General features: G+C 37.3%; 1 long non-coding RNA gene across 3 annotated transcripts; it reads right to left on the bottom strand.

Annotated features, from left to right (window-relative positions):
• Positions 1-576: 576 nt before the first annotated feature.
• On the bottom strand, positions 577-24,635 carry LOC141570569 (uncharacterized). 3 transcript variants are annotated; one of them, XR_012494707.2, is made up of 4 exons: positions 24,426-24,635; positions 21,674-21,762; positions 2,163-2,280; positions 577-1,106 (listed from the first exon to the last, which is right to left on the bottom strand). It is a non-coding gene; the product is annotated as an uncharacterized LOC141570569 (long non-coding RNA). The 3 variants fall into 3 exon arrangements; XR_012494706.2 differs by lacking the exon at positions 2,163-2,280 and having other exon boundaries at positions 24,314-24,635; XR_012494705.2 differs by lacking the exon at positions 2,163-2,280.
• Between the last annotated feature and the right edge of the window lie 5 nt (positions 24,636-24,640).

Raw genomic sequence — 24,640 nt, 5'->3', positions numbered from 1 at the left:
GAAAACGGAAAAGCACAATGTTTCCACCAGTGTCATGAGTCGACTTGGCTAAAATCTCAGCCACTTTCTGGCAAGCATTGTGTAAAATGCCAGTAGTGTAGCTGCTTCTCGTTTGAGAAGTAAGGGAAGATGATGTTTTCGTGGATTCTTTCTCCCCAAAATCCATGTACCTGTAAACTGCTCTCCTAAGAAAGCTAAGACTAGAAAGACCAAGTAGGAATTCTTCTGCAGTGGGTACTAAGACCTTAACAGGCAGCAGCATTGCACCCCCACGGCATTCCTGGGCTAGTGTTTAGCTATTGTCTGCATATTCGTATGAGCTGACATTCCCAAACCACACCGTACTATCTGTTCTTCCCACCCCATAGGTGTCAGTCAAAGGAATCATTTTCACAGTACAATCCAGGGTCTCTTCTTGCATTGTGAATTTCAGGTTTGTAAATGATACACGACTGCTCATCCCAATATTTTCACCTTTGTGTTGTATGACTTTTCTTTACATGGCCTATGGCAGAACCCTTTGCCTATGAGTGACAGCAGAGAGGAAGGCACCAGATAACAAACAGGAGACCGATATGTTCAAAAATCTATTGCAACTTTAAGAGCTTTCACATACTATTAATTGGAGTGTAAATGTACATAACCTTTCTGCATTGCAATTTGGCAGTATCTTTCAAGAATGTCTTTTAAAATTTGTGTCTGTCAGGATCCCAAAAGGAAAGTGATTTCATCCAGGATGGTTCCAATGAAGAGACTTCAATAAAAGAACTACTTACAGATAGGTAGGTCAGGTTAAGGAAGTAATAAGGGAAGTTGAGGTACCTAGAGAACAATAGTAGGAAGCTGTTACCATTCCTGGAGATAAAGGGACAAAGGTTGGAAATAAACTTATGGAATCCAGTAAGAGCTGGAATGGTGGAGTAGGAACCACCATGAAAGGGGGCTGGGCCGGAGGTGGGGAAGGGCATGTAGCCACTGCCTTAAAGCAGGAAGACAGTGAGGAGGAGATACCCCAACTTCTCTCTCGTCTGGCCTCCTAATCTCCTCCTGGTGCCACCCATTGAATCCCAAGGACACCAAAGGGTAAGGAATCCTGGATATGCAATCTGTAAAGAGAGAATAAAGAAATGCAGAGAAGGGGTAGGGTTAGGAATGGAAAATAACCAGCACAATCTATAATTCCATTTCTAGGAATATATCTGAAAGACATAATCAAAAATGAAAGCAAAGACTTATATGCAAAGATGTTCTTCATAGAGTTAAGTATAAGCGTGAATAAATGAAAATAAGCTAAATATCCTATAATAGGAGACTAGATGGATAAATTATAGTTTATCCATACTTTGGAATATCATTATACCATTATAAACATTTTTGAAGAATCTGTAATATATGGAAATGCTTACAATAAAATGCTAACTGAAAAAATGAAACAAAACTGTATGCATAGTATTAACTCAATTCCATGATGACCTATATGCAAAAGGAATAACACCTAAAAATGTTAACTATATTTCTTTTTGATGATGGGACTACATTTTTTTTCTTCATAACTTGCAATGTTTTCCCCTTTTCTTTTCACAATATGTACTTGTGATCAGAGAAAAAAGTCAATGCAAAAAAGGAGAGTCGATCTCATTGAAATGGACTCCGGTCAATTTAAAATATTAATAAGGAACACAGAAATTGTTCGAGTAAATTAAAACCAGTGACATGAAGGGTAAACCTCAATCTATTTGATAGCTGGACAAAAACTGAAAGAAAAATCAGTCCATTTCTACATGATATAAAATATCTGTATTTTAGATGATTTTTATTTTTTACTAAATTTTATACTCTTCACTTGAATGACAGGTACCACATTAGTTCAGCTTTAGTTGGATTCATTCTTATTTTGCTACTCAGGAAAATCCAAGAAATTTCTATAAACTAAAAGTTCTTCATATTAAATAACAATATTCTTTCTTTTAAATTTTACACTTTTATCATTCCGTATCATTTTAAAACTATATTTTACTGTTTATCAATTAGCCAAGTAATACACAAATGCATTCTTGTTTTAAAGATTCAAACAATACAAAGAATACAATAGTTTTCCTTGGCCATCTGCTCACACTTGGTCTCCTTCCCCTAGGTAATCTGTCTTCAGTTTGTTTATATACCTTTCAAGATATTTGCTTGTCAGGGGTGGGCGGTTAGCTCAGCTGGTTAGAGTGTGGTGCTGGTAGCACCAAGGTTGCTGATTCAATCCCTGCATGGACCACCGTGAGCTGTACCCTCCTTAAAAAAATAAAAAAATAATAAAATTCTAAAAATAGGTATTCCTTAAAAAAAGATATTTGCTTGTCATTTGCATGCATATTTATGTATATAGAAATATATAGTTTTACTTTCATTTTCTAAGTAAATGCTGTTATCTTGTACACATTATTCTGCAGCTTGCTTTTTTTCTCACATTGAAGCTCCACTATATTCCTTTTCAATGGTCATTTAGTTTTCCATGGTTTGAATAGTCCATAATTTATCTGACCACTCCACTTCTTGATGGTTATTTAGGTTGTTTTTAGTTACCTGTTATTTCAGACAATGCTTCAGTGAAAAACCTTGTGCATGCTTCTTTGTGCCTGTATGTGAGCATTATTTCCCTAAGGGAGAGGTTGAAAAATAGAATTTCTAGTTTGAAGGGTATGTGCACTTATATTTTTACTTGGTACTATCTAGCAGCCTTCTATGATACACTTCCAATAAAAAGATGAAAAGATGCCAAGCCTCGCTAACAATTAAGAAACCGTAAATTAAAATAAAAATAGGACACTGTGTTTACCATTTTGGATTCACAAATTTTAAAAGACTGATAGTGCAAAGTACGGAGGAGGATAGAGACCTGTATCTTCACAAAAAGGTTCATTTTACAACAGCATCTACATATTAGGGAAAATTCCTTAGAGACTTATTAAAAGTGATTACACTAGACTGTTATGATACATAAAGGACATTTCTGTTACAGGATCATTGATTTATATATATGCTAATAGCAGCCTGCAGTTAACAGGTAGTCACCCAGAGCATTTTTATCAGGTATTATTGTTTTGTAATTTCTAATTCCTTAATTTACCAAGTAGATAAGAACTTGTCCATTTTAATAACCACATTTTGTTTTATAATTTATACAGCACTTTCCCATAGGTAACTTCCATTGATCTCTGCTTCAGTGACAGTGTGAGGTGCTATTTTAGATGAAGACACTGAGGCTCAGCAAAGTTAAATGATTTTCCAGGGTCACAAGCCAACTAGTTACAAGTGGAAGCCTCAGGTCTTCTGACCCCAGTTCCATTAGCTTCCCACTTTCTCAATTGCTTTTAGAACAAAGGACAGTGGAAGTCCTCCCAGGCCCTTCCTTGGAGTCCAACTCATGCAAAGGGAACCACAGGGGGCAGCCTGGTGCAGTGGAAGATCCAATACGAGGCTGGAAATCTGAGAACTGCCTTTTTGTCTCTGCTCTGTGCTCCTCCCAGCTCTGTGGTCTTCCTTAGGCAAGTCATTTAGCCTCACTGGGTCTTAGTTGCCTTTTTAGAAAAATAGACATGATGGTCACCCTAGTATTGAAAGAAGAGGTGATGTTTGCAGTTCCTCCTAATTGTTAGATTTTCTTTAAGCCCAACTGAGCAGTGTTCCTTCTCTGCTCACACATTGGATTTATTCTCTGCAAATATGAAACCACAAAGGAAAAACTTATCATACAATGCTTTCTTTGATTGAAGTCTAAAAATGTTCCCTTATCTTTTTCTTTTCTTTTTTTTTTTTTTTTTAAGCGTTATTAGGTAAACCCCTTACTGAAGGCAAAGGAAATCCCCAGGGAACAACAGCAAAGGTTTCAGGTAGCTGGCTGTATCTGAAAGATGTTTTCTACCTGGATCTCTTACTACTTGGCATGGCCCCAATTCCACTTACATTTTTTTGTTGCCTATTAGTACAGATTTTTTAAGGAACTCATTTTTCCATCCTACTTTCAATAGTGTAAAAGCTTTAACCGGAATTGTTTTTACAGTTCCGACTTCCATAAGCCAAAGATTTTAGGAGCTGGAAGGAGACTAAAGAGATCACTTGATCCTGTCCTCTATCTTAGAACAGATAAATATTTTTCCATTTAACAGAGGAAGCATCTGATGCCCAGAAAGCCTGTGACTTATTCAAGGTTTCACAGCTAGAAAGTCTCCTTACGCAGTACTTATTCCATTCTGACTGCATGACAATTTATTGGTGATCCTGGCTCTTCCAGAAAATCACATTGAAAGTCAAAATGAGTAAACTATATGATCATTGGTTATCTTCATTGTATCACACATGAATTCTTCTGGTCCTGACCATATTTTGATGCATTATTTATGAGAGCCATCTGGTTACAGGTTTAAAGAGGAAACTCTGGAATTTTAAAAGTGTACTTCGTTTTTCCAGGAAACACACTGCATAGCTTGGATCTGTCCTTTACCTACTCATCAGTGATACATGGGGCAACCAGATTTGTTAACTTGCATTTTTTTAAAATTGAGGTATAACTTACATTTGTAAAGTGCATAAACCTTAAGTACACAACTAAAAACATTTTTACATGTGCATATACCATGTAACCACCACCTAGATCAAGATATAGAGAATTACCAGCACCTCTGAATAACTTTTGTGCCATGTACTAGTCACCACTCTCTAAGGGTAACCACTGTTTTAACTTCCATCACCAGAAATTAGTTTTGAAGTTCAAAAACAGAATTTTTTTGAACTTCATGTTAATGGAATTATAGAGTATGGACTGTCTGCTTTCTTTCATGCAACATTATGTCTGAGATTGTTAGCTGCACTCTAAAAATGTAATTCCCTTTCTGGCTCAAGTCCTCAAGGAATCTTTCAAAATTAGGCACAATATACCAGCTCTACACAGGTATGTGTAGTCTAAAAACAATGCAGTGTAGAAAATAACTTTTTTAAATGACTGGAATAGAAAAATCTATACTGCTCTTGTCACTTCCCACTACGCGTCGTCAATTTCCCTCTTCATCTTTGCTTTAAATGGGCTCTGAGCCATCCAAGTATTCTCTTTTCTTCTTCCATTAATGGATAAATAACTTATACAATTTTCTTTACTTATTTATGTCCAGCTTCACCATTAGTGCTCCACAATTATTGGTTTAAAAGCTGGGAATGACCTCAAGCTATCATTCAACACAGACCCCTCATCAGCAAGAAAAGCATTATTATCCCCTATTTTCAGATTCAGCAGCTATTTACTGAACACGTATAATCTTCAATGTGTTTTTCTAGGTATTATGGGGGGGAATAAAAAATATAGCAAGTATGAGCCCTAACCTCATGAACTTACAGCCTAGCAGGGAAGCAGCGTAGTACAGATATCTACATAAAAGACCGTAACACAAGCTATAACGTGTTAAATGACACCATTGAGTTAAAAGAAAAAAAGTGCTTGTTGAGATCAGAGGGAAAGGTAACTTCTAGCTGGGATGGTGTTCAAACAGTTTGGTAGGGAAGTATTTGTATGACGAGGCTTATTAAGTAGCAAGATGTCACGGCTTAGGTAGGTTTAGTCATGCAGAGACGGGTGAGGCATTTTTAGTAGAAAAGTGCAAGGACAAGAACATAGAATTGGGAAATCACGCAGCACGCACAGGGAGCGGCAATGCAGTTTGACCCAAGAGGAGGGCAAGTGATGAAGAAACTGGGGCCCAAGGTGGTTATGGATTACCCAAGATTACAGCGCTAAGGAGCCCTAGAATGGGGATTGAATCCCAGGCATCTTCCTTCTTTAATGCCCTTCCCATAATTTGATCAACATTTTAGCCACTGCCTGCTTCCCTTACAACAGTCCATTATATATTGTCCATTAATTAATTGATTCAACAAACATTGATTGAATGTCTATTACATGCCAGGCACAAATGGACTCTGTGGTCTCCAAGGCTGATTTGGTATGTGTTACAAATATTTTTTTTCCAAGTGGGGAGTAGGGATAATATAATATTGGGCTAAGACAGATTTCCTTTCTCTTTAATTGCTAAAACTTTATTGAATTATACTTCAGAGCAAATACTATAAATAACAGAGAGAATTAAATAAACCGCAAAAAAGGATCTCTCCATAATGTTTTTCTACGTGACATCAATACCCTGAGTCTTAGCATTGACCATACATGTGGTTTTTCCATAACTACTTTTACTGATGTTTGAGAAACGGGTAAACAGGAGGATCTGAAACCTTCCATTCTTTAGCAAAAGTTTAAAAACATTCCTAATATTGTAGTACAACAAGCAAGACTCACTTCCTTTTAGCTTATCAACCACCAAAAGACATTTCCCTTGTTATGTTTAACGTAACTATGGGGATGCAATACTTTCTATGCAACTGACACACGATTCTGGCTTAATGTACTCATTTTCTGAGAAGTATTTAAAAAAATTGTGGTGTGGTGATGAGTAAACCTTTGAGCTACTTTGGTATTTCAATGGAAATCCAATACTTGCATTTAATACAATTCTTGAGGGAATAGTTAAATACCAGGGACTATGGAATCTTTATAATCCCATTGAACTGTTCCTAATTAAAGCTTTGGTGCCAGAAAAAAAATAAAGGTAATTATTTGAACAAATTAGGCTATCAGATACTTTATAAATTGTAGGGTATATGAAGTTGAGCTTTGCGAGTTCTACTTTCAGGCATATGGCAGGCTAGACATTCAGACTGCCATTGCCACTGGAAACAATTTTGTAAAAGGCTGAATTTTAGAAGAATCCTAAACTTCTTAAAAGCACGGAATCTAGGTTCCGTGGACTAGAAAGCAAGGAATTATCAGCTCAAAGAGAAGTTAAGTAGGACCCCAACAGGTAAGTGGACAACACTGTTCAGGTATATAACACCAGGAGGCACTACTTACAGTCTATTCACCTAAATGATGTCCCTGGAGTGGCTCAGTCCTATGGCCTTGAGGTCCCTTTGCTCAAGCGGGTGAACTTCAGGTTGGCTTCATGGGGTGGGGTTGGGGGTGGGAGGGCAGAGCTGGGACAGAAGACCAAGTCTAAGGCTTGAAGAATCCTACAGGAGACTTCCCTTCCAATAATGCTTGGACCCTGTAGGTGGGGATAAATAACCTACATACCCATTCATCCTCAGACAACTACAAGGAAAATCGCTGTGGTGCTAAGCGTAACCGAGGGCCCAAAAATTCTGCCCCTGAAAAATTGTAACCTCATGATAACCCACAGCCAAAATAGGTCCCCAAAAAGCCTCAAGCCATTACTATAAATTAAGTAGGTGCCAGGTGTATGGGAGCAACAAATGCAAATCTTTTCTAGAGGAATATACCTCAATAACCCACAAATTATTTTCTCAAGGAAAATAAGCAGTTCACAGTAACAAACACTAAGCACCCAAAGAAATAACTTACTTTGAGTGAGAAACCCCAGAAATAATGTTCACTAGAAACAACAGAAAGCTCCCACAAACACTTCAGATATTTGAATGATCAGACACAGAATGTGAAATAACTACACTTTATTTTATAAAAGCAATAAAATACAAAGTGGAAAACACCTATTCAAACAAGAAACTATAGAAAATAGCCCAGTAGATTAAAAGAAAAAGATGAGAACTAGAGATGAAAAGCACAGAAACTGAAATCAAAATACAATGTTCCAAAAGATTTAAGTATACAGTATACCTCACCAAAGTAGAGGCATGGATGGCACATAAGCAATGAAACATCATCAGTCATTAGGGAAAGTAAATTAAAACCATAATGAGATACTACCACACACCTGTTAGAACAACAAAAATAAAACAAGCTGAAAATATGAAGAACTGGTGAGAACAGGGAGCAGCTGAAATCTCTCATACCTTCTCACACATTGCTGGTAGCTGATGCACAGTGATACAGCCACTCTAGAAAACAGTTTGGGTTTTTTTTTTATAAAGTTAAACAGAATTATGACAGGCACAACAATCTCCCTCTTAACTATTTATCAGAGTGAAATGAAAACTTATGTTCACTCAAAAACCTGAACACAAATGTTTATAGCTTTATTTGTAATAACCAAAAACTGGAAAGAGCGCATATGTCCATTGAGTGGGAAATGGATAAGCAAACTATAGTACATCCATAAAACAGAATACTACTCAGCAATAAACTGTGGATACACATAAGAACATGGATGAATCCCAAAAGTATTATGCTGAGTGAAAGAGGCCAGAGTCAAAAGACTACATATTACATGACTCCATTTATTTGACATTCTAGAAAAGGCAAAACTATAGGAACAGAAAACAGATTAGTAGTTGCCTGGGGTTAACGGTAGGGTGAGAGTTTGATCAAAAAGGGGTAGCACAGGGGAATTTAGGGGGTTGTGTCCCATATCTCGATTGTAGTGGTAGTTTTACCACTCTATACATTTGCAAAAACTTATTTTTACTGTATATTAAATAACTTTTAAAAAAAAAGATTGTCAGACTGGGTAAAAATATAATAGGGTTTGACAGTCTCTGTTGGCTAAAGGCAAACATTGCTCAAAAAAAAAGTTCAGTTCTCATTCTGAAAACTCTTATGAGATTATGTACCAAATCTCATTAAAAAGTGAACAGTATTTCTATTTTTAGATTGCTAACATCTAGCAGGAAATAAAAATCAATACACATCAGAATTAAATATACTTTAATGTACCATAGTTTTGTGTATGTTACACAACTGCAAAACATATAGAGACTAAGAATCAAAGAACCTTTTTGCCCATTATGTTAATCGATGTCAGTTACTGTGTTTTTCATTTCTAGAAGTTCTAATTTTTTTTAATCTACTGGACTATTTTTCCATAGTTTGTTTTGAATAGGTATTTTCCACTTTGCCTTCTATTTCCTTAAAAAAATGAAATATCTGAAACAATAAAAAAAATATCTGAAACAGCAAGATGAGTCCTTGAATTTTTCACTTTTCATCCAGCTGTTTTGCTAATTTTAGAAGGAGTAATCTTCTTATAAAATACAGTGTAATTAAGAAAAGTAGGTTTGGTTCTTTTTCATTTTTATTTTTTTGAGACTTCTAATTCAGAGTTGAACAGGGTGCTTGGTTTTCTGAACCAAGCCAGCAGCCTGAGAATAATCTGAACCACAAATCTAAGGCTAACCCAGGAAACTTTTTAGCTGAAGAATCATAGTGAGCTTCTACAAGTAGAATTCCAGCTCCTTTATATTAATGGACTTTAAGTTGCAAGTAAAGTTTTTTTCTCAATCTATGAGAAACAATATAGAAATGATAGTGTGTAACGGCTTATTCTTCCCTGCAAGCTGAATGACTACATTTTCCTTGTAATGCGTGTGAAAGGGACATGCTTGCCTATTTTTGCTGAAGAATATAGTTGCTTCCCTCGCTTTCTTTTTCTGATGAGAAGCATCACATGGAACACATTACCACATTTTTTGAGCAATGTTTCATTTCGTTTTTTTAATGTAAGGAATCAAACCCAAAGAGTCTGCCCCAAACCAAATAATTTAGTCCACAAAAGCCAGGGTAAAGTTTTCTCCATTTCTCAAAATAACTAGAACTGAGTCCACACCAAAATCTCTACTTTTCATTGTGCCATGTGGACACTGCCACAAATGCAAGAGATTCTTTACTTTTTAGGTCAAAATTAGGCCATCCTTTTCATTCTGTTACATAGGTGAACAATGGCTTTTCACTTATTATGAAAGAAAATATATTAAGAGAAGACAATTTCATGTAACTCCTCACAGGTTCAAGTGCTATATGAAGAAGGATTTAAATGCTGATAACAGCTTATTCAGTGATGAGTTTCCATTAAACTACTTAAAAAATTTTTATTTATAGAACAATTCAACCAACCCCAAGGTCACCTAAAGTAAGTTATGCTATCAGCCAAGAATCCAAGAAACTTCTACAGAAAAAAAGAAAAAAAAGACCAAAGGAAATTGGCATCTTATATTGTCCTAGAATCATGCTTTTTTCTGAGGCTTTTGTGTCACCTAATTATCATAAAATAATGCTCCAAGTCACACAAAAGATCATGAGACCACTTACTGGCTGAACATATCTTTCTGTGGTTAGGAAAGTGTATTGCTGAACTGCTGGCCACTCGCTTGTGACATTTATAAGAACCCACAACGACTGAAAAAAAATTTTTTTAAAACTTTTCTTCAAGTGTCCACATTTAAAATGATCTTATGTGTGTAGGAATGGAGAAAAGTTACTCTTGTTAGACTGGCTTTGAGTGGACACACCATGTTTACAAAATGTTTCCAGATGGTAAGATAAGCAGTTCTAATGACAGCATATTGCAGTTATCACGAGCCATGTGAGGCCTACGGAGAATTTTCAGTCTATCAGAGTGGCCCACATGTTGCTATTTGTCACTTCAATTTCATATCAGAAATAAAATTGAGGAAAAAAAAAAACCTTTGAAACCCAAGCAAGTCATCTTTGGCTAGAGTAATGAGGCCTCTTGTAAACAAGCAAACAAACAAAACACACACAGAGAGATGAACACATTTTTGAGAAAGAGGCTTTGGTTTCAGAGCATTGTTGCAGCTGTGTAATTCATTTGCTGTTGCAGCTTAAGTACACTGCCACTTGGAGCAAATTTTTTAAAGGGTTTATATGCCCTTAGTGATTTTACCATTTCTAAGAGAAATGAGAAACACTGTGATAGGTACCAAATAGTAGCACTTACTTCTTTTCAGATGTTGCATTTTAGTGACAAAAGCAGTACTGGTAGGTAAGAGGGTTAGGTCTTAGTTGCAGTCCTTTAACTGAACTTTATAGCAGTTGAGAACTTTTTGCTATAGATAGGGTCACTTAAAGATTTCTCCTAAAAAAGTGATAGCTTTCCCTATAAGAAGCAACATGAGAATCTAGCAGACATCGTTTCATTTATTCCATTTGGATTGCTTAAGTTTTCAACTGGGCAGTATTCTATTTCAAGGCCATTTTGTTGCAAAACATTGCCATGTGGTTATAACATAGCTGTGTCTGTTGTAAGCCGGAGAGGACAGCAGAAAAAAAAAAAAAAAAAACAGAAAAAAAAACAGGAAAGAGTACTCCATGTTACTTTTTACATGAAGGTCTTATAGTAGCTAACTGATTTTTAAAACAAAAAATATTAATTTCTCTGAGCTTCTGTCCTGAAGGAGACCTGTTTTTACCGAAGTTTCTGCAGAGACTAAAGTTTAAGACCTAACTGGACAATTAATTGTCTAAATAAATGATTGTCATCTTTATAATATGAGCATTACGAAGACCAATGCAATAACAACCGTTGATCATCATTTATCAACTACAGATAAGGTATGTAGTCCTATGCAATTCCTTTCGAGGTTTCAGGATTTGAGATGGGGTTTAGGGATAAAATGGGTGACCCAAAATTGATCATATAAAATGACTATCTTTTGTTAAGGTTATTTTTGGCTGATGGAAGAAAGGGAATAAGTCTGTGGAATTTCTTTTGTAAATACCTTCTTATGTGGGTATAGATAAACACCCGAATGTTTTTGGTAATGATAATTAATCATTCTATCCAAATACATAAGTTGTTATACACTGTATAATTGAAAACTGGGACAACATATATTCACAAAATGAGTGATAGGCAATATGATGAAAAATCTGAGAAATCCTTCAAATAATTATAGCCATGATCACAAAATACTCAAAAGGAAGAAATGGTTAAGATGTAGTTGGGATCATACTCGGAGTGGAAGGGAAGTAGTTAATTGAAAATTAAAGGTCAGATTTTTTCCCTCAGTATTCCCAAATCTGAACTAGGATTTGCTAATATCTTCATGTCGGGCCTTTTGCTCTAGTCTTCATCCTATACAAAAATTCCCTTTCCTGGTCCCTCTAAAGTTCCAGATTTTTTTAAAAAAGGATCTTACAAAGGTTTCTCAGAGTAATCTATCTGTACAGTTCTTGAAAAAAATTAGCATCATAACTTCCCAATCCAAGGAATTTAACTAGGCCAAAAAGAAAAATATTGAGTGAGGTTTCCTTTTCACAAACAAAACATATGTCACAAACATCTTTCCTGTTCCAGTTCCAAAAAGTGACAGATCTCACTCTACACATACTTAACATCCAGAACAAACCTTGTTTCATAGACAGTGCACTCAACTCAAGCCATAAACTTTTTCTGACAATTCATAGTAGTACCATGTTGCCCTGAAAATAAGACCTACCCGGACAATCAGCTCTAATGTGTCCTTTGGAGCAAAAATTAATATAAGACCCGGTCTTATTTTACTATAAGACCAGATATAACATAACATAACATAACATAACATAACATAACATAACATAATATAACATAACACAATATACCAGGTCTTATATTAATTTTTGCTCCAAAAGATGCATTAGAGCTGATTGTCCGGGTAGGTCTTATTTTGGGGAAACATGGTAGTAGTGACAAGAGCAAATTCTTTTGGAAGATATTTTCTGACTCACTCTAGTTAGCAGCATAGATGTGTCCAATCTGGGTGATAGTGTTATTTACCCAAATCACCTTCTGGTCCAGTTATTCAAATTCTTTGAATTTCTTAGTTCTGAGGACTAACGTAGGCATTAGCAATTCTTCCTCAAACTTTCATCTGCAACTGTTTTTAATGGACTCTAACCCCCAAATGTGCTTGTTTCAATTTCCCTGTTGCTTGGAAATCCCTATGTATCATCATTCAGAGTCTATTTTGCATTACTGTAACTCCTTATAAATAGAATCACTGTGTTCTCGTCTCTAGGTATGAAAATTTGTTTTCTACTATTTGCTTTTATACATAGGACTTACAATATTCTAAAATTTTGCTTTTCCTTAAATATATACATTAGTTGAAATATTAAAAAAGTCTCTGCATTAAATTGTGTAGATCATATTAAATCTACACATGGTCTGTAGAAAGATAAAACCCAACCTAAGTAAGTGAAATACAGGGTCAACTAAACAATCCAGCAGCGACTCTCCCAAAGCCACAACCACTTCTTACCCTAATTTATAGTTTCATTACCGGCCACACTTTTATTCTGCTTACTTTTTTTAGTTTCTTCCTTAGATCTATCCCTTACATATGCTTTTGGATAATAACATTAACCTTTACTGAATTCCTCCTTCTAATGTAAGTTAGCCAGTTTCTTTTGAGCTCCAGGTGCCCTGTATGATACAAAAGGCAACGTCCTGAAGACCCAGGAATGTAATGGTGATGATATTGCTACTGTCTTTTTTAAGCTATCACCACTAATGCAAAACTATTGTTAAAACTACAAATGGCCATGCCTACATAGTCAATTACATACCCCTGCGTGTTTTGTTTTAATACCTCTTTTTTGGCTTCACAGAGTACAACAGTTTTCGAGCTGTTGAGTATCTTTCCTCTATCATTTTCAGGGTAGGAAAGATGATTTAGTAATAACCCAATCGTTGTCACAGTTTCTTGTTTAAAATTTCATGAAAGCTTACTTAACATCATTAGTCACTAGAGAAATGCAAACTAAAACTACAGTGAGGTACCATTCTACCATTTTAACCAATTAGAATGGCTGAAAAAATCCCAAAACCTGACATTATCCAGTGGAGCAACTGGAACTCTCATACTGCATTACTGGTGGGAACGCCATAGGGGACAGCCACTTTGAGGAACAGTTTGACAGTGTCTTATAAATAAATCCTTATCATAACACCCAGCAAGCAGAAGTATTACCGAAGAAAAATAAAGGCATGTGTCTACACAAAAACCTGTGTACAAATGTTACAGAGGCTTTATTTATAATCACCAAAAACAGGGAACGTCCCTCAACTAGAGAACAGATAAACCATGGGTGGAATATTACTCAGCAAGACAAAGGGAGAAATCATTGATGTATATAACATGCAACATGGGCAAATCTCAAATGTGTTATGCTAAGTGAAAAGAAAAAACCAAAAGGGTACATATTATATAATTCTATATATTTGTCATCCTGGAAAAGGCAATATTGTGGAACTAAAAATCCAATCAGCAGTTGCCACGGGCTAGGACCGACCACTAAGAGGCATGAGGAAACTTTTGGGGTGATGAAAATGTTGCATATTTTGATCGTGGTGGTAGTGCACAGGTGCATACCTCTGCCAAAACTCAACAAACAGAACACTACAGAAGAATTTATTTTACTGTATGTATGTTTTATCTCAATAAACCTGACTTTAAAAAAATTACATAAAAAACTTTATGAAAATGTTGGAAAATGATGAATACTACCCTGGCCCCTTGTACCTAGGGATTTGTATTTCCTCATATTAATTACTGCAAAACTCTTCAAAGAGAATGTCAGCAGAACTTGATGAACTCCTGAAAGATTCCAGTATTGTTCTTACTACAGGGAACTTAGAAGTCATGAAAATAGGGGAAGAAAAAAATTTACAGTAAATCAGCCAGTTACAACTGGAATGTCTGTATTTCACGAGCCATTAAATTTTGACTAAATTTCTTGTATAAGAGGAAGTGACTTTGTTAACTGTCCTTTCCCTACTTCCTGATAGTAAAATAAAGTTAAAAATGCTTTGCTTTTGAGTGTAGGGTTTCTGCAATAATTCACTGAATAAATTTTAATTTTAAAGTATTTTAAACATATAGAAAAATGAAAAAAAGAAACCCATGTACCCATATAAATTTAATACACGCTATATTTTGCCATATATTTTTAGATGTTTCTTAAAAAGGCAATCCGATACTACATTTGAAGCCCCAGCTTCATCCCATTTCCCAGACTCCTCCAGAGGTAGCCACTACCCTGAAGTTGGTATGTAACCTAGTGTGGTAGAGATTTGTCCATGTCCACGTCGTAAGATGTCAGATTTCACTTCTTTTAATTATTGGATACTGTTCCATTGCATGATTATGGACATTCCGTTTTTGTCCAGTCACATTACTACAAAGCCTACCCCAATGAACACCCTCAGAATGTCTCCTGTTGCATATGTGCAAGAGTTTCTCTAGGTGCAGGGGTTTTCAAGCTTTCACGGCCGATACACGTGGTGAGAAATAATTTTACATTCAGATCCTGTGCATGCACATATGCATATGTCATCACAGGCTCGGTTGCCTAGGAAGTAGGTCTGAGACTAACATTTGTGTAGGAGACGTTTATGGGGGAGTGTCCCAGGATCTGCACCTGTGGGGAAGGGAAGGCAGCAGGAACGGGCAGAGGGAGGTTTGGACTCTGATGAAGCCATAAAGGGCTCAAGTGATTCTGCATTGGCTGCAGTGACTCCTCAGAGTAATTGCGAATTGGGGGAAAGGGGATCAGGCCTTTATACCACTGCATTGGTCAGTTGCTGTATTGGTCAGTTACTGAATACAGCTGACTCCGGAAGAGGGTCTGACCTTGGGCAAGTATCTCTCTTCCTGGAGAGGGACTCAGCTAAAAGCCAAGCCGTTGGCAGTCAACCCCCCGCAGCAGCTGGGTGAATGGATGTTTCAGTCTTGAAGAGGGAAAGTCTGAGTGGCACACAAAAGTTCACAAAACAATCCTTACCCTGATATTTTCAGTTCTATTTCATTTGTAAGAAATGTTTGTTGTAACCCTTAAATTGATTTCACAATCCACTAATGGATCGTGCATCACAGTTTGAAAAAAACCTTTAGAGTAGATAACTAGAAATGGGATTGTTGGATCATAGGGTAAAGCACTTTCAATTTTACAAAATATTGACAAACTGCTTTCCAAAAGGGTTGGGCCATTTGCCATGTCCACCAGCAGATCAGGAGAGTTCCAGTTTTCCAACAGCCTCAACAAGCCTTGGTAATGCCAGACTTTTTCATATTTGCCCATTGGAGAGATATATTACGAGGAATCTGGGTAATACAGTATACAATCTGAAACATTTCCAATATTGTAGTACATGAAGACTTGCTTCCTGCTAGCTTATCAACCACCAAAAGGCATGTGCATTTTCCTGATCATTAGGTAAAGTTCAATTTTTAGTCTTACAAAATAGCAATCTAGTCTGACAAAACAAATCTTTTGGTTTTGTAATCTTTGCTACCTAGCAGAGTGCATAGCATAAAACAGTACAAAGTAAAATGCCTGTTGGTTGAAGGACAGAACGTGCCTAGGCGCACGGCATTGAAGATTTCACCTGTTTTGAATCTCAGAGGAAGTGTGGTTTGGTAGAAGCCTATTGGCCCAGGAATTGTGAGGCCTGGGCTCTGGTCTAGTCCACCCATGTGATCTGGTCGATTCCACTTTCTGATCCTCAGCCTCTTCATCTCCAAAATAAGGATTTTCCTATGTATCTAGCTTACTTCATGGGCACTTTGGAATACTGAGTTCTCAGAGTGGATAGATATTTATGCAGTCGAGAAATCAGAGAACTAGGAATCCGGTGACCTGGATTCCAGTCCTAGCTCTCCTCTCGCTATTGGATGTATATGACCTTTGACAAACCACAAGTAGACAAATGGTAATTTCTGGGAAAATGAAATGGTCACTAGATGATCTATAAGTTTCCTTCCTGCTCAAAAATCCTTTGTGGTCAGAGAAAACTGAAATTTATGAAAGTGTCACTCCCATAAAGCCATCATGACGTGGATCGGATGACACATTTTAAATCCGTTCCTAATTGCCTGCCCCACCTCAATTGCTCTATAACCCCATTCATTTAGCCCTACCTTTATCCAATTGCCCTACATGTTACCTGAATTCCACCCTTGAGATTCTCCTCTGCCACCAACAACCATTTTTATTATCTTTAGTATTTCAATTCTTGCTCCTGACCTTCCATTATGTGAGCCTTACATTATGTGAGCAGGAGAATGTGAAATGGAAGAACACGTTTCTTGTCTCTTTTCATAGCTCCGACTAGTTCCCCCATTCCTGTTTAGCTCAGTTTGTTAAAAATGAGCTGGATCATTATACACGCTCTCCAGTCTACATCAAGGACTCTGTGGCTCTCCTTCCTTCGCTTACCACCACTGCCTTCCGGACAGCATTGCACAAGCGGGCAGGACTTCACCAGCACTGCCCTATTGTGTCATCTCCAAGCCTTTCTTCCATTCAGTTCCAATACATTCAGATAAATGCCTCGTGTCAACTTCCTTCTGCTTCCCTTTTAGCATAATTTTAAACTCTGTAAGTTAGTATTACAACATCTAAATTCTATTAAATCAATAAGGTGATGTTTATTAAATTAAAAATGCTGCTAAAGTAATTACAACCAAATAGAAAAACATGCAGGGTTACAGGCGGAGAATGTAGAGGAAGGATATCCGTTTCTGGGAGACAGTGAAATGATGCTGATACTCGAGAGCTCCAAATAGCCTTCGGAGCGGCTCTGAAGATCTTTTTTGTTTTCAATTTAAATCTTTGTTCCTAAAAGTCTATTATTCTCCAAATTCCAAATAAGCTAATTGTTAGAGTCTCTTTCCTTTCTGGATTAACTTTGCCCTTAATGTAACTGGCTTGATATAACTAACCAATCCATCTCTGTGTGTGTACTTGTGTGGGGAAGGGGAGCATGATGCTTATGGAATGCAGAGGCTTCAATTCTTTCTCTCAATTAAGAACCTCCTGTCCTGAGTCTGAATGTGTTCCGAATGAGAGGCGGTCGCCACCACACTGGAGAGGGGCAGGGGAGAATGAAGCACAGGCCCTAACACCCTGCTCCGCTTAGGTAATAATATCAAGAGGGGACAATGATGAACTTTCCCACCAACATCATAGAAAAAAGAAAGGAGGAAGCTAGCAACCTCAAACTATGCCTGGAACAACTGATCATATTCTTTAGAAAGATCAGCCTGGCAACAAAGGGAGGCATGGATCAAAGAGCGGAAACACAAGAGATGGGGAATCCAATTTAGTTGCTTGCTGCAAAATATCAGGTTAAAAAAAAAAAAAAGGATGTGAGTTTGAATTAGGTCAATGGGAATGGAGATTGAGAGGTGAGGAAGGATACAATGGATGTTAAGTAGATGATATCAATTGGTTTTGCTGGTTAAGTGTTAAATAACGGGGGACAAAAGAGGAGTGGATTACTCACAGGTTTTGACTTCTGAGACTGGTGTATGGTGGGTACTATTCAAAAAATTGAAGAATATAGGAGAAACAGGTTTGGGGTAAACATGAGTTTACATTAAAAACTGTTGGGTTGCAAGGACACTGAGTTATCTGGAGGCAGTTGAATACACAATCCTGAGGGTAGAAGAGAAGCATGGACTAAAGATGTGTCTGTCTCCCAGTCTGAAGGATTACATAGAAAAAGAAGTATTTCAAGGTTTATTTTTTCAATTGCAGGTGTTTCCCCTTACCGGCAGGGTTCCTTAAGCCTTGACAATAAAAAAGGGGTGTCCCTGTCGGCTACCCTTACAGGATGCATGTCTGGGCCAATTACTAAAAAGAAAAGACTTAAGGTGTCTGATTTGTTCAGCTTCATGTTTCCAAAATATCCTGGCTGTAACAACAGTGCTGAGTACACGAGAAAAGCTGACTCATATTTCCTGCAAGTCAGCACAGATATCCATTCTTCCAAATTATTTGAACCTTTGGCTACTCCCAAAGAGAGCCAAAGTGTTGGAACAATTTAAGTATCTCTTTCATTTGTTGAGAACAATTCTAATACATCTGTTATAAAGATTCAGAATAAGTTTTCTGCACAGCAAAAGAAACCATCAAAGAAATAAAGTGTCAACCAAGTGAATGAGAGATTTTTGCAAACAACACCTCCAATAAGGGGCTAATGTTCAAAATATATAAGGAACTCATACAGCTCAAAACAGCAATAACACAAATCCAATTAAAAATTGGACAGAGGACCTAAATAGACATTTCTTCAAAGAGGACATACAGATGGCCAATAGACATATGAAAAGATGCTCAACATCACTAATCATCAGAGAAATGCAAATAAAAACCATAATGAGATATCACCTCACCCCGGTTGGAATGTCTATCATCAACAAGACAAATAGTAACAAGTGGTGGAGAGGCTGTGGAGAAAAAGGAACCCTCATACACTGTTGGTGGGAATGCAGACTGGTGCAGCCGTTATGGAAGGCAGTGCGGAGGTTCCTCAAAAAATTACGAATAGAATTACCATATGACCCAGCAATCCCTCTCCTGGGTATCTACCCAAAAAATGTGAAAACATTTATCCATAAAGATATGTGGGCTCCGATGTTCACTGCAGCTTCATTTATCGTGGCCGACATGGAAACAACTTAAGTGTCCTTCGGTAGGGGACTGGATAAAGAAGATGTGGTATATATACACAATGGAATACTATTCGGCGGTAAGAAGAGGTGAAACAGGACCATTTGTGACAACATGGATGGATCTTGAGATTATTATGCTAAGCTAAGTAAGTCAGACAGAAAAAGTCGAGAACCATATGACTTCACTGATATGTGGGATATAAAACTGAAAACAACAAAGGAATAAAACAATCAAATAAAGAAACAAAAACTCAGAGACAGACAATAGTTTAGTGGTTACCAGAGATAAGAGAGGAGAGGGGTGGCAGATGAGAGTAAATGGGATCAAATATATGGTGATGGAAGGAGAACTAACTCTGAGTGGTGAACACACAATGTGATATATAGATGATGTATTACAGAATTGTACACCTGAAACCTATGTAACTTTACTAACAATTGTTACCCCAATAAACTTTAATTAAAAAAAAAAAGATTCAGCATTTTTAAAAAGTTGTTCCTGCCTTGTACCACCCCCACACCCCAAACAATGACTCCCTGACCTGTCACAGAAAGTCTAGGTTCTCTCAGGACTGGTTCAAATTTTATCTGTTTGTTACCTTCAATACTCACAATCAGAATTAATCACTCAACTCCCTCAAGCTCCCCAGCAACAAGTTTATCCTTTCAATGCAGAACTTCTAATAGCTTCATGTTTATTGAAGTTACATGCCTGGTGCTTATCTAGCTTTGTTTTCCTTCTATGCCTAGTCTAGTGCTTTGTGTATGAATACTGACTGAAGTGAATTTGTTAAAAGTTTAAAAAAATACTGTCCTATCATTTAAAGAAAGTCAGGGGTCATACCTGACAGTTGACAATGACAATTGAAAAGACACAACTATGTAGAAATAAGTTTCTTTTGCTGATAATTTAAAAAGTAAAAATTGAATTTAGAAGGAATTGTGGAGAGAGGTAAAAGGTTAACTTGAGGAAGATGTTGAGAGGTGATCATTTTCAAATTTGTGAAAAAGTGCCAAGTTGAAGATACCTATGACTCCTCCATTGGCCACCAAGAAGGTAAAGACAGCAGTGGCTCAAGCTGCGGCTGTCCACCCCCACCCCCCCCACCCCCCGCCACCTCCCCACCCCCCACCCCCCACCACCCTGTTCCCAGACACTCAAGTGTCAGGTTTAGAGTTTGTTGTTTCCAACACAATATTTCTCACTGTTATTCTTGCAGGTTATTCAGATAATTTGTCTTTCAAAAGTATTTAATCATATTTGTGCTAAGAAATAATCATCACTACAATTTGACAACATTGTTAATAAATTTCAGTTTGTGTATTAAATATACTGGAATGCCATTCTAACACTGTTTCACAATGAATAGAATTTGGCAACATGTGTTCTGTTTTGGGGCATATCCAAAGAGTTTCTAAAGGACTATCAATGCTTTCTCACACATGAGGAAGCCCCACCGTATCAAGAACCGCTTTATAGAAGGCTCCAGGTTTGCATTTAAAGATGTGGGAAACTTCTGGCATAGCCATTAAGGTGAATAGATTTAACAGGTGGAGAGGATTAGGCTGTTCAACAACTTGAGCTCCCAGTGCTTTAAACTGTTACTGGTTTCCTAGTTTTCCTTCATTGTTCAAACCACAGTATTTAAAAATAACTTCTAACAAATAGCCAGATAGAGTTCCAGGTGTAAACAGTGACATCATTTCAGAAATGGCATGGGGCCCAAATTTCTAAGGCACCTTTTTCTATCTGGCCCATGTCTGCATTGTTAGACTCCTTTGCCCAAATCACACTGAGGAGTTAAGTTTGTTTAACTGTGACCATAGTGACATAGCCTGGGATGTTGAGGACTCAGGAGATGACTGGTAAGGGCTCTGAGGTTCCTAAAGGCACTTCCTGAGCATGCAGTCAAGGATTGTTTATTGTTTTCTACTGCTATTTACTATGTTCTTTCAGAAAGTGGTTTCTTTGATTAAAAGGAAAAAAGTCAAACCTTCGAAACTTTGGAAACTTTTTAAAATCCCATTCTGTAAACTATGCTTGCAACGGTATGTTTATAATATTTTGATTGGTGTTCTGTAATGTAGATGAAAATACTGGAATCTTTTTGCAAACTAAAGGAGTACTTTTTGTTGCTAGTAAAATGTTTTGATACACCAAGCTACTCCTCTAAGAGGAATTGACCTGACCCGTCTCCCAACAATTAAAACCTACAAAAGGCTAAACCTGCATCCAATGGGAAAATGAGAAGTTCCTATTTTAATTTTTTTATAGCTTTATTGAGATATAGCTGACATACTACACGTTTACTGTGTACAACTTGGTAAGTTTGATGTATGTATACACCCGTGAAATCATCACTACAATCTAGACAATGGATGTATCCATCATAACGCAAAGTTCCCTTGTGCCCCTGTATGCTATAGCCCCCACCTTGCAATCATTTACTGTCTGTAGCCATGACTTCATGTTGGGGATAAAAACACTGGGATGACAGGAGCAGCGGGGAGGAAGGATCCAACCTGGAAAAGAAATTTAGCTTGTTTACTGGTGTTAAACTGTTGTATCTACCATGTTTCCCTGAAAATAAGACCTAGCCGGACAAGTAGCTCTAATGCGTCTTTTGGAGCAAAAATTAATATAAGACCCGGTCTTATTTTACTGTAAGTAAAATAAGACCGGGTCTTTATAATATGATGTGATGTGATGTGATGTGATGTGATGTGATGTGATGTGATGTGATGTGATGTGATGTGATGTGATGTGATGTGATGTGATATAATACGATACGATACAGTACAATATCATACTGGATCTTATATTAATTTTTGCTCCAAAAGACGTATTAGAGCTAATTGTCCGGCTAGGTCTTATTTTCGGGGAAACAGGGTAGCTAGGATATACTTAAGAAAGAAAAAAGTTATCAACTATTTTCAAGTCAAAATCTTAATCTTTTGAACTTCAAAACTTTATGGAATGCTTGGTTATTTGAAATACAGCAAAAACTTGCTTTCTTCTCTCTTGTCCTTTTCTAATACATTCTTCACAGAAGAGTGATTTTTAAAACTAAATTTACCCAGCGCTGGAATCACTTATTTTTTAATGAAAATTAATAGCATTAAAAAGATATGCACTTAGAGATCGCCAGGTTGTCTGGGTCATGGTGGAGCATACATTTACAAGACACATGTTATTGTCGTGGAACACAGGTTTTCCATGCTAAAAATTAATCGATCCTATATTAGTACTCCTCATTAATATGATGTGTTAGCCATCTGAGCTAAAAACTTACACTAATCCTTATTTCTTGGGTAGTGGTTTCAACTTATATGATATGGTCCATTGAACCCTTCAATGGGAGCAAATAATCCTACTGATCAAGGCCATTTGCCATTTTGGGGTGGGAGGAACTCATCGGATACCTTTAAAGAATTCATGTCTTAGAAACTAGAATAGGACTTATTGTTTATTGCATACAATTTCAGTTTGGAATAATGAAAAAGTTCTGGAAATGGATATGGTTGCACAACAATGTGAATGTACTTAATGTCACTGAACTGTGCATTAAAATAGTTAATATGGTAAGTTTTACGTTATGTATATTTGACCACAATTTTTTTTTTAAATTCATGTGGTGATAGAGAATTTCAATAGAAAACACAGACATAAGCACTTAAAAATACATTTGGAACGATAGCATCAAGAAACTACATATTTGTAACGGTTCATAATCTTTTCCTTAGTAGCAGATTGTGAAAACTAAGAAAGACTGGTTTGGAATGCTACTAGGAATCAATTAAAAAATACAATAAATGTACTTATTAAATACCATTGATTAGGCAACTATATACATTAAGAAAACACTTAGAAACAAATTACATTATTTAAAAATTTTCAGTGAAAGTAGTATTTTTCTGTACACAGTCTTATGTGATACACGTTTTTTAACAATAAGGTAACTGAAGATCAAAACATGTAATTCGACCAACTTAGCACTGAAGAGGCTCAAGTCCAGTTTTTGTTTGCTGTTTTACTTTAAATCCAGTTGGTTTTTTTTTTGTTTTTTTTGCCCGTATATTGCCTGAAATATATAGATGTCAGACCGCAAACATCACTGTTCCCAACTCCCTTGCTCTAACAGTCATTCCTTACCCTTCAATGGCGTTCAGTTGCAATTTCAGTAAAATCCAATCTTGTTTCTACCTCATCTAGGTCCTGGGGGAATGGGCCCTCACTCACCTCTCCAGTCTCCTAACAGTTTCCTCTTTGCTCCTTGCATTCCTCAACAGCATGGACTCCACGTAGTTCCAACAGCCAAGCTCCTTCCTACCACAGGGCCTTTGCACAGCCATTCCCTCGGCCTTAAATATTCCCTCTTCATTTCTCACATTACTGTCTCCTCCTCATCCCTCAGATGGGCCTTTCCTGACTTTTTTTTTTTTTAAAGCTGTCCTGTTATTGCCCAGAATTCTGTTCATAATCTTTGTAACATGTTTTCCCAAAAAATGTGACAGAATACTTTTTCCCACTAGTCTCAGCTCCACAAAGGCAGACCTTTTCTGATTCCCTCAATACTGTGTCTCTTCAGCATTTGTTTTTGGTTTCAGTGAATGTTTGTTGACTGATCGAATGAATATTATAAGGGAAGAAATGGAGATAGAAAATAGAGCTACCAATTTGGTTAGTAAAAGGGATCAATGCCTCGTCTGAGCAACTTAGGAAAGTTGACCTGAAATCAGAGGGATTTTTAGGGTCTCACTTCTTCCTTCATTTGTCCATGGAATAATACCTAACAGTTATTGAGTACATTCAGGCACTACGCCAAGCACTTCACATGTATTATAGAATTTAAGCCTCAGAGCAACCCTTTAGGGATAATCAACCTTTATTATGCTCATTTTTCAGAGGCAACTTGCCAACAGCCCCTAATAATGGAGCCATAGCCAGGTTTAAGTAGGCCATATCCCATTAATGCAATGTAATCTACACCCTTTCAGTCAACAATAGGTGTTTCATTTATTATACATACTTTTCAGAACCCCCCCCCCCCCCGAATTCCGCATTTTACCTGACCTTCAGTATCTTAGGATCGAAACCTAGTACTAGGTGGTTGCTAACCCCTCAGGGGGTTTCCTAAGGAATCTGAGCGCCCTTGGTGGAGGAGCCGCCGCTCTGACAAACGCACCGAGCTCTGGCTAGGCAGTCAGGTCTCCCGGGGCCACTGCGCAGGAAGGAGGAAACAGGTCAGTTAGCCCAAGACGGATCCTGACCCTTCAGGTTGTGAAAGGGGAAGGGAAAGTGTGTCTCGCACACACCCGCCTCGGGCTAGGTATCTCCGGGCGGGAGGAGAATCGCGGCGCATTTCCCCAACAACACTGTGCGTCACCGGCTCAGCTCCGC

The sequence above is a fragment of the Rhinolophus sinicus genome, chromosome 3 (assembly GCF_057876585.1).
Source record: "Rhinolophus sinicus isolate RSI-liver-muscle chromosome 3, RSI-T2T, whole genome shotgun sequence".
In the NCBI taxonomy this organism is placed as follows: Eukaryota; Metazoa; Chordata; class Mammalia; order Chiroptera; family Rhinolophidae; genus Rhinolophus; species Rhinolophus sinicus.
The sequence above is the reverse complement of the archived record's forward strand: the minus strand, read 5'-3'. Positions and strand labels throughout refer to the sequence as shown.